A 9,665-nucleotide genomic window follows, 5' to 3' on the forward strand; every position below is an offset into this window, starting at 1 on the left:
CCCCTGGGGGTGGAGCTCCCGCGGCCTCTTCGGCTCTGGCCAGCTACATCTCGGTCCCAAGCTCCCGGGGTGAACAGAGCTGTGTCTTGCTGATGCTGCTCCAGGGTGGCTGCCCCTGGAGAGTCGTTCTGGGCGCTGTCTGGGGCCAGAGAGGCTGTGAGCTGCCCTAAGGGGATCTATAGTCCAGGGTGGTCACCTTCACAGTAGGCAGCCTGTTACTGAAGAAATTTTTTTGATGGCTTTGGTCAGTTTGCTCCCGACTGGGGCAGACATCAGGCCTGCCTCTGAGCGTCTTTTCAAGCTGTAGAACCCAATTCAGAATGGCTAACAGCCCTCCCTACCCCACATGCCCTTTTGCTCCTAAATGCTGGCCATCTGGGCAGGGTGGCCACCGGCGGCCTGGAGCCCTGGCTCCTGGGATAGTGTCTGTTTTTCTCACACTCTGAGCAACGCTGGGAATAGTTGATGCTCATCCATCCAACCTATGGTTGACTCATTCCTCAGATGTTAAGTGTGCACACTATGGTATCGAAGTAGGTGGTTGGGAGAACTTAATTTTTGGAGACAGACATTGCTGGCACATTATACAAGACATAAAAACGTAATGGAGAGGCAAGTGTTTTACCCAGCGATAAAGTCACTGCTGGCATCCTCCGATCAGCTACGTTCAGCCTCCTGGCAGTGCGTATCCCCGGAGGCAGCAGGTGATGGCTCAAGTGGTGGGATCCCCACACCTATGTGAGCGAGACCCAGATGGGAGTTCCTAGTCCTGGGCTTGGCCCTGGCTCAGCCTTGGTTGTTTTGATTGTTGAGAGCATTTTCCAGAGTGAGCCAGCAGAGGAAAAATCTTTTGTTTTTCTTCTATTCAAGTCAAATGAATATAAATAATTTTTCTTCAAGATTTATTTGCTTATTGGAGAGGCAGAGTTAGAGAGAAAGTCATTCCCCAAAAGATCACAAAACACAGAGACTGGAATTCCAAACAAATCTCCCACGTGAGTACAGGGGCACAAGTATTTGGGTCATCTTCTGCAGCTTTTCCAGGTGTAATAGCAGGGAGCTGTATCCCAAGTGGAGCAGCTAGGATTTCGAGCATGCTCTTACAGGATGCTGGTGCTGTAGGTGGTGTCTTAACTTCCTATGGCACAATGCTGGCACCATAAAAAAACAAAATTCAAGCTCAGTGAAACACCAGAACAGTCACAGGGCTGGGGAGCACAGCAGTCTGATATGCCCAAAGGTCAGAGGTGACAACTTCCAGCCATGCCCCCCCACACCCCCAAGTGCATACAAAGTTAAAAAGGCTTCCCTGAGTCACCTCCCAGACCTGCTCAGAAACGTGGCAGGACTTCACCCCCTGTCATTTATTCAAGGGACCTAGCACCCAGATATTTTAGGTGAATCTAAAGTAGGGGGTGGAGGGGAGGCTGAAGAGAAGTCAGTTTGAGGTTGCACATTTTTCTTACAGAAACAGGCATTTAATCTGAAAGGCTGGAAAAGATCAGTATAATTTGGCACAACGTGGGTGTAGTCATCAGAAGGCAGTTTATGCTCAGAGAACCCTTTCCACTCCTGCTGCTTTTCTCCCTCTCCTATGAAGAGAAAGGCGAGAGAGCTTAATCTCTCCATCTCAAAGTAGGAGGTTTAGCCAAAGGTTTGGAAAGTTTGAGAAGAATGCAACTTGCAACAGGCTATTTCCTGAGGACACTGGCCCCCAGAGACTGACCGCTAATAACAGAACCTTTCAGAGCGGGAGATAGCCTGACTTTTGGACTGGGCTATGCCCCATGGTATAATTACTAATCAAATGCAAAAGGCCATGATTATATTTACACTTCGGTTAAGTCCCAAAGCACTGGACTTCAAAAGCCAGGCAAGTTCTGGCAGCTAATTAATATGCTACTCAGACTCTTAAGTTTCTTTCTCTACGAGAAAGCACAGACTGAATTCATTTAAAAAAAAAAAGCCATTAGACCAGAAAAATAAATTATGGGCAGGCAGACCCAGGAAAGCATATTTACAAAGCCAATGGATAAAATGAAAATAAAAAGAGACAACAACAAACAAGCAAAACAAAAAAACCTTCTGAAAAATAACCCCCTCAACCACCCCTCCCCCAAAAAATATCCCACCAACATGTCAAATTTTAGGGAAAAAGTAATCATAATATTTGAAAGACCATAGCATACCTTAGATTTTGGATTGAAGGAGATAGAAGTTAGGGTTGAATAAAAACTGTAACAGCTTAGATAACTTATGTATGTACTATACACAGGAGCTGGAAAACTGCTCTGTCCCTTAAAAGTCCCCATGACAGCCAGGGAACATTGCTGGTGGGTGCAGGCTTGAAGTTCTTGCAGCATTGCCAAACCTCTAAATTCTGCTGGCATCTGTCGCACCCTCAGCAGTGATCCACTCCGTGCCATGAGGCTCTTTAAGCTGAGGTCCCTGCCCAGGTTCAGGAGGTGACTGACAAAAGGAGTAGCAATAAGAATTTGAGGGTGCTACCCTAAAAAGGAATGTTGACCTCTCAGAATGAGTTCTTCTTTGTTTCAGAGGTTTTTTTAATATCTATTTGACTTTAGTTATTTTTATTAGAATGGCATATTTTTACAGAGAGAAGGAAAGAGAGAGAAAAAGATTTTCTATCTGTGGAATCACTTCCCAGATGGTTGCAATCGCTGAAGCTGAGCCAATCCAAAGCCAGGAGCCAGGAGCTTCTTCTGGGCCTCCCACGCATGTGCAGGGTCCCAAGTATTTGGGCCACACTCTGTTGGCTTCCCAGGCCATAAGCAGGGAGCTGGATGGGACATAAAAACCAGTGCCCATTTGGAATCCTAGTGCTTGCAAGGAGAGGATTAGCCAATTGAGCCGTTGTGCTGGGCCCTGTTTCAAAGTTTGAAAACATTGCATTCCAAGGGTACGACCCTCAGTGACCTAAGGACTTGCCAGCAGACCCAAGCATTCCATGGTCCCACTAAGAATCAAACCTCAGACACATGAATCTTCAGGAAACAGGTTCCAACCATGTCCCATCCATTACGGGGTTCACTTGCCATGATGAATTTGACCTTTATGCAGCCACAGAAGAGAAATCTGGGTCTGGGTCAGTGAAGTTGAGAAACTTCACAGTCAGGATCCCAACCCATTGGCCCTTTGCTCCTTGCTAACTGCAGTATTTTCTGCTTCTATGGTTTCTTCTTTGCCTGCTTGACTGGGGGGCTTGTGAGCTCAGGCCTGACAGGTCACGTAGCCAGAGCACTCCTCAGAAAGGAGGCCCCTGGTGTGCTTTTTAGATAAGACTTGCTCACCACCCCACAGCCCACCAGTTTGTACTATTTGAAAGCTGCTCGCTTCAAACCCACCAATAGAAGCCTGCCAACTTGCTCTTTTTAAAAGTTAAGAGTTAAACTGACCAATCATAACCAATTGTGTGGAATAGTCCTGAAGTGTTAGAAACCCTGTGCTATCCAACCTCGGGGCGGCCCACCGCCAGGCCAGTCCCATTGGGCTGGGAGCCCAGGCTAATCTGAATAAAGCACCCTTTTGTGTTTGCATCGACTTCAGACTCCTGATGTTTTCTGGGGAGCTCAAAATCTGGGTACAGCAAAGTGAAGCCCTAACATTTATTTTCCCGTCCAGTTCCCTGCTAATGTGTCTGGAAAAGTATCAGAGGATGGACTAAGTGCTTAGGTCCCTGCACTCAGGTGGGACTCACTTTATGAATTATGTTTTTCTGGAACACTGTTCATTTCTATTTTAGTGTATAATGTTAGGGTAAAAATGACTTAAAAAAAAAACCCTGAAAGAATTAGAGAGAGAGAGAGAGAGAGAGAGAGAGAGAGAGCGAGCTTCTATCCATTGGTTCATTCCCCAGCTAAAGCCAGGAGCCAGGAGCTTCTCCCAGGGGGTGGCAGGGCACCACACGCTTGGACCAACCTCCACTGCTTTTTCTAAGCCATTAACAGTGAGTTAGATTGGAAGTAGAGCAGCCAGGACTCAAACCTGTAGGATCACTTCAGTAGGATGCTGGTGCTGCAGGCAGTGGCTTAATTTGCTTTGTCGCAATGGTGATCCAGTCCGCTTTCATCAAGGTTTATTATTGTTTTTTTAAGATTTATTTATTTTGGGCCCGGCAGCGTGGCCTAGCGGCTAAAGTCCTCGCCTTGAACGCCCCAGGATCCCATATGGGCGCCGGTTCTAATCCCAGCAGCTCCACTTCCCATCCAGCTCCTTGCTTGTGGCCTGGGAAAGCAGTTGAGGACGGCCCAAAGCTTTGGGACCCTGCACCCGCGTGGGAGACCCGGAAGAGATTCCTGGTTCCTGGCTTCGGATCGGCACGCACCGGCCGTTGCAGCTCACTTGGGGAGTGAATCATCGGATGGAAGATCTTCCTCTCTGTCTCTCCTCCTCTCTGTATATCTGACTTTGTAATAAAGTAAATAAATCTTTAAAAAAAAAAAAAGATTTATTTATTTTTATTGGAAGGGCAGATTTACTGAGAGGAGATACAGAAAGATGATTACTCCGTTGGTTCACTCCCCAAATGGCCACAATGGCTGGAGCTGAGCCTATCAAGCCAGGATGTAGTAACTTTTTTTTTTAAGATTTTTTTAAATTGCAAAGTCAGATATATAGAGAGGAGAAGAGACAGAGAGGAAGATCTTCCGTCCAATGATTCACTCCCCAAGTGAGCCGCAACAGCAGGTGCTGCGCTGTTCCAAAGCCAGGAGCCAGGAACTTCCTCCAGGTCTCCCACACGGGTGCAGGGTCCCAAGGCTTTGGGCCATCCTCTACTACTTTCCCAGGCCACAAGCAGGAAGCTGAATGGGAAGTGGAGCTGTCAGGATTAGAACTGGCGTCCATGTGGGATCCCAGCACGCTCAAGGTGAGGTCTTTAGCCGCTAGGCTACCACACTGGGCCTGGTAACTTTTTTTTCCCAAGATTTTATTTGTTTTTGTTGGAAAGTCAGATTTTACAGAGAGAAGGAGAAACAGAAAGATCCTCTATGTGCTGGTTCACTCCCCAAGATGCTGCAATGGCCAGGACTGAGCTGATTCGAAGCCAGGAGTCAGGAGCCTTTTCTGGGTCTCCCGCATGAGCCAGAAACTTTTTTTTTGTCTCCCACGTGGGTGCGGGGGTTTTTTAATGGGTCTTCCACATAGGTGTAGGGTCCCAAGGCATCAGGCTGACCTTCATTGCTTTCCCAAGCCATAAGCTTGAAGTCAGATCTGAAGTGGAGCAGCCAGGACATAAACCGGCTCTCAAATGGGATACTGGAGCTTGGAGGCAGAAGAATATCCACTTGAGCCAACATGCCAGCCCCTGTTTCTATCAAGTTTTAAACTGCATTTAAAGTTGTACCCTAAAACAATTTCTAAAATTCTGTCTATTGTTATCTTTCATTTCCTTTATTAAATTCCTTCTGTTTTTCTATTTTAATTTCAAGCATTGTTATCAGTTAAGTATAATTTTTGTAAAATTAAGGTGTTATTGAGGTGAAATTCACCAATTCTTTACAAGATTTACTTGTGTATTTGAAAGGCGGAGTGACAGAGAAAGAGTGCAAGACAGAGATCTTCCATCTGCTGGTTTGCTCTGCAACACCTAGGTCTGCACCAGGAGGAAGCCAGGGATCAGGAATCTCATCCTAACCGTCCACATGGGTAGCAGGGGCCCAAGTTCTTGCACCATCATCCCGTCCTCCCCCAGGGAGAGCAGGGAGTTGGAAGCAACAAGTACTCTATTTGGAAGGCCAGCATCACACGTAACAGCTTAACCAGCTAGCTGCACCACAACTCTGGCCCCAGCCTCCCCAGTTTGAAGTGTGCTATTTGAAGAGTTGTGATGGATGTATATGGTCATGTTGCTCCACTCAGTCATCCAATAGACCATTTTCATTGTGGCTCTCGTATGCCCCATTGTACTCAGTCCCCTCCCCCAGCAATCTGACCCCTGGGAAAGCATTAATTTATTTTCCATCACCACGGGGTCACTTTTGGCAGAATTTGAATCATGTGGTTTGCAGTATTTGCGTTTGGCTTCTTTCGCTTAGAGTACTGTCTTTGGGATTCATTTGTGGGTTGTGTTCTTCAGCCATTCATTCGTTTTCATTGCTGAGAAGTGTTCCGTTGCACAGATATGGCAGATGTTTCCATTTGTCAGTCCTGTGTGTGTTTGTGTTTCTAGTTTTGGATTACTGTGAATAGAGCTGCTGGAAACTTTGAGGTGTAACTCTATGTTATCCTTTCTTTTGAATCACTGTTCATCAGTGATCCACGTGGTATTTACACCTTTATACGATAAACCACCTGCCAAAAGGATGCATCATTTTCATTCCTGCCAGCAATGCATACCAGTTGTAGTTACTTCTTTTCACATCGTCAGCAAAACTCAATACAGTCAATGACCTTGATGTTTTCCTCCACTGATGGCATCCATGCCATTAGACTCTTGCTAAAGGTTTGGATATTACACTTGTTGGATGTTCACCCAGATGTTCAGCTCTGAAAGATTTAATGTCCTGGACTGGGAGGCAGTGGACCCTTAAAGAGAAAGCTCCCCGCTGGCCACCAGGGCTGGTGTGATGGCTCCACTGGCTAACCCTCTACCTGTAAGATTCAGCATCCCATAATTGGCACCAGCTCAAGTCCCAGCTGCTCCGCTTCCAATCTAACTCCCTGTTAATGCACCAAAGAAAGCAACAGAAGATGGCCCAAGTGCTTCAGCCCCTGCACCTGTGTGAGAGAACCCAGAAGAAGCTCCTGAGCTTAAAACTGGCCCAGCAGTGGTCTTGTGGTTATGTGATGAATGAACCAGCAGATGGAAGATCTTTCCTGTATCTCTCTCTCTAACTGTGCCCTTCAACTAATTTTTTTGGATCAACATTATTTTTATTCTTATCTACTTTTTTTTTTTACAATCCTTACATAATTAGGGTAAAAATGTTCAAGGGCTATAGGAAAGTGGGTAAGACTATTATTTCCATATTGTTTTCTTCATGTTTAAACGGGGATATTAAGGAAGAAGGCCCACCCAGTTTCCCACCCACCCTAGGTCCCGGATGTAGGGCATGCTCTGAGGTTCTTGCTCAAGTGGTTTTGATAGTTCAACAGTTATGAATCACTGCCAATCTTGCCACTCCAAGCACGATGAGGTCTTTGAAGAATCCACTGATTGACATAGTCCATCATAGAGTCTCTGTTTGCCCAGTATTTTGCTGCCAACATGTAGCTGAGGTGGTTGATTGACCTGTTCTGTCTTCTGTCTTTTCTTGGTTAGGGTGCTGAGTCCAGCATTTCAACTGGGGAGATCTCCAAAGAAACTTTGTCTGAGGTGTTCTCAGACCAGATTCTTGTATGTACTAGCAAGTACAGGGCCCGGCACAGTCCATTGCCCTGATCAGCTGGTGGTTGCAATTGCAGGGTCACTTCTGTTTTCAGCCGCTACTTCCACTGGAACTAATGGGTGTTGCAGTCCAGCCTGGTTCTGCCCAGCACATAAATCAGTGGGAGCTGCAGCCTAGTTGGAGCGACCCACAATAACCCCTACCAGGCCCGCCCCCTACCCTGGTTTGCCAGTATGCAGAAGTTTAAACCCCCAGGCCCAAGGTCACACCCCTCCCTAATCCCATTCAACACCCAATGAGGGCGGCGGGTGGGCCTCAGACCTGCCCAGCCATGGTGTACTCACCCCAAAGGGAGCAGCCCCCAGAGCCCAGGCAGGCCTGGGGACAGCTCACCATGTGCACGTGGTGGCTGGCTTCTGGGATTCAGGCATGAGACATGCCATCCTGAGACCCCAATCTTTTTTTTTTTTTTTTTTTTTATAAAGAGAAAGGGCCTAGCAGGAGATCCAGACATGTGTGGCTTCATCTGAAATAACCTCTTGAGTTCTCTCAAGAGGGCTGTTCAAAAGCTTGTTTGACTCACCCCTCCTTTCTGTTTCTCACCATGAGATCCAGCATCCGCATGGGAGACCTGGAAGAGGCTGCTGGCACCTAGTTTCAGACTGGCTCAATTCCAACCATTGCAACCATTTGGGGAGTGAACCAGCAGATGGAAGATCTTCTCTCTATCTTTCCTTCTTTCTGGAAGAATATGCCTTTCCAATAAAAATAAATAAATCTTAAAAAAAAAAAAAAAAAAAAAAAAACCAGTTCCTGAGGCACACCAGGGGCAGATGTGGCTCAGACGCTCCAGCATGCTGGGTACCGTGCTCACAGCTCCTCTGTGAGTATGAGAAATCGCTGTGCCTCCACAGGACCTCAAACCCCAGCCTCTCTCTGCTTCCATACATTGACCCGTTTCTCCTTCTATCATAACGCTGCTCAGCTGAGCAGAAACAGAAAGCTTTCAGTGTACTCTCCTGATTCCCCAGCCATGCCAAACTCCACCATTCTGAGTCCCGGTGCACCCTGAGTAGGAAGGAACAGCTGGCCTCAGAGCCAAGGCTGGTCCAGCCTCAGATTTGTCTATGTCTAAATATGTATTTCTATACATGTTGACATTGCTTCTACACAGAATGAGAACTGTAAGGAAACACCGCCAACTGAGGTATTAGTTTTGAGGGAAGGGAACTGAAGGGGTTAAAAAAGTGGGGAGTTTCACAACTTGTAAACTGTTGACCTTAAAAAAATGTAAAGTTGGACACTAGAGCCATGGTATAGTGGGATAAGCCTCCACTTGTGGTGCCAGGATCCCACATGGGTGTCCAAGAAGTCGACATTCTTAGGACACAGCTCAGCCTAATGAGAAGGGACATCAGCTTAAAGCTTTGCCCAGCGGTCCAACGTGGTAGCCTAGTGGCTAAAGTCCCTGCCTTGCATGCACCAGGATCCTGTATGGGCGCCAATTCATGTCCTGGTTGCCTCACTTCCCTTCCAGCTCCCTGCTTGTGGCCTGGGAAACCAGTAAATGACAGTTCAAAACCTTGGAACCCTCAACCTGTGTGGGAGACCCAGAAGAGGCGCCTGGCTCCTAACTTCGAATCAGCTCAGCTTTGGCTGATGCAGCCACTTGGGGAATGAAATAGCAGATTGAAGATCTTTGTATTATTGCATCCATTTGACCGCTAACACAGAATGTTACATACACCAGTGACAGTCACAGCAAAGTTTTCTTACAGCCACAGGCTGGACACCCCTTACCAGAGTGCGGTTCAGAACAGCACATTCACAGGGTTTTTATAGGGGCAATTTACAATAGCTTGAAAAGGTGGCAGTTTACAATAGCTTGTAAGGTAAGGGAGGAAAAACCACACATTCCTGCATGTCTTGGATTCATGGAAATTGAAGCTCATCTGTGCTAAAGGTCACGCCGGTCATTGGCCTGCGAGCTCACCCAATTTCCTAGCCAAGCGAGCAAAGCAGAAGTTACAAAAACGAAAAGTATTGTACTGGGCAATGAGCCATGTTTACTCCATTTTGTTTTTAGCTCCTCAGTATCTCTCTGTCTCTCCTTCTCTTTGTAATTCTGCCTTTCCAATAAAAAAAAAAAATCTTAAAATAAAAAAGCTTAAAAGAATAAAAGTTTTACCTGGATGATTTCTTCTATGGTGTTTTGGGGTCACCATCCTTCTTCAACTGCTGTAACAGGGACCCCTGTGCTGCCTGTGAGGCAACACCCCCTGTTGCATGGAAAGCTACAACTTCTCTCCAGTTAGA

This window comes from Ochotona princeps, chromosome 13 (assembly GCF_030435755.1).
Source record: "Ochotona princeps isolate mOchPri1 chromosome 13, mOchPri1.hap1, whole genome shotgun sequence".
Taxonomy (NCBI): Eukaryota; Metazoa; Chordata; class Mammalia; order Lagomorpha; family Ochotonidae; genus Ochotona; species Ochotona princeps.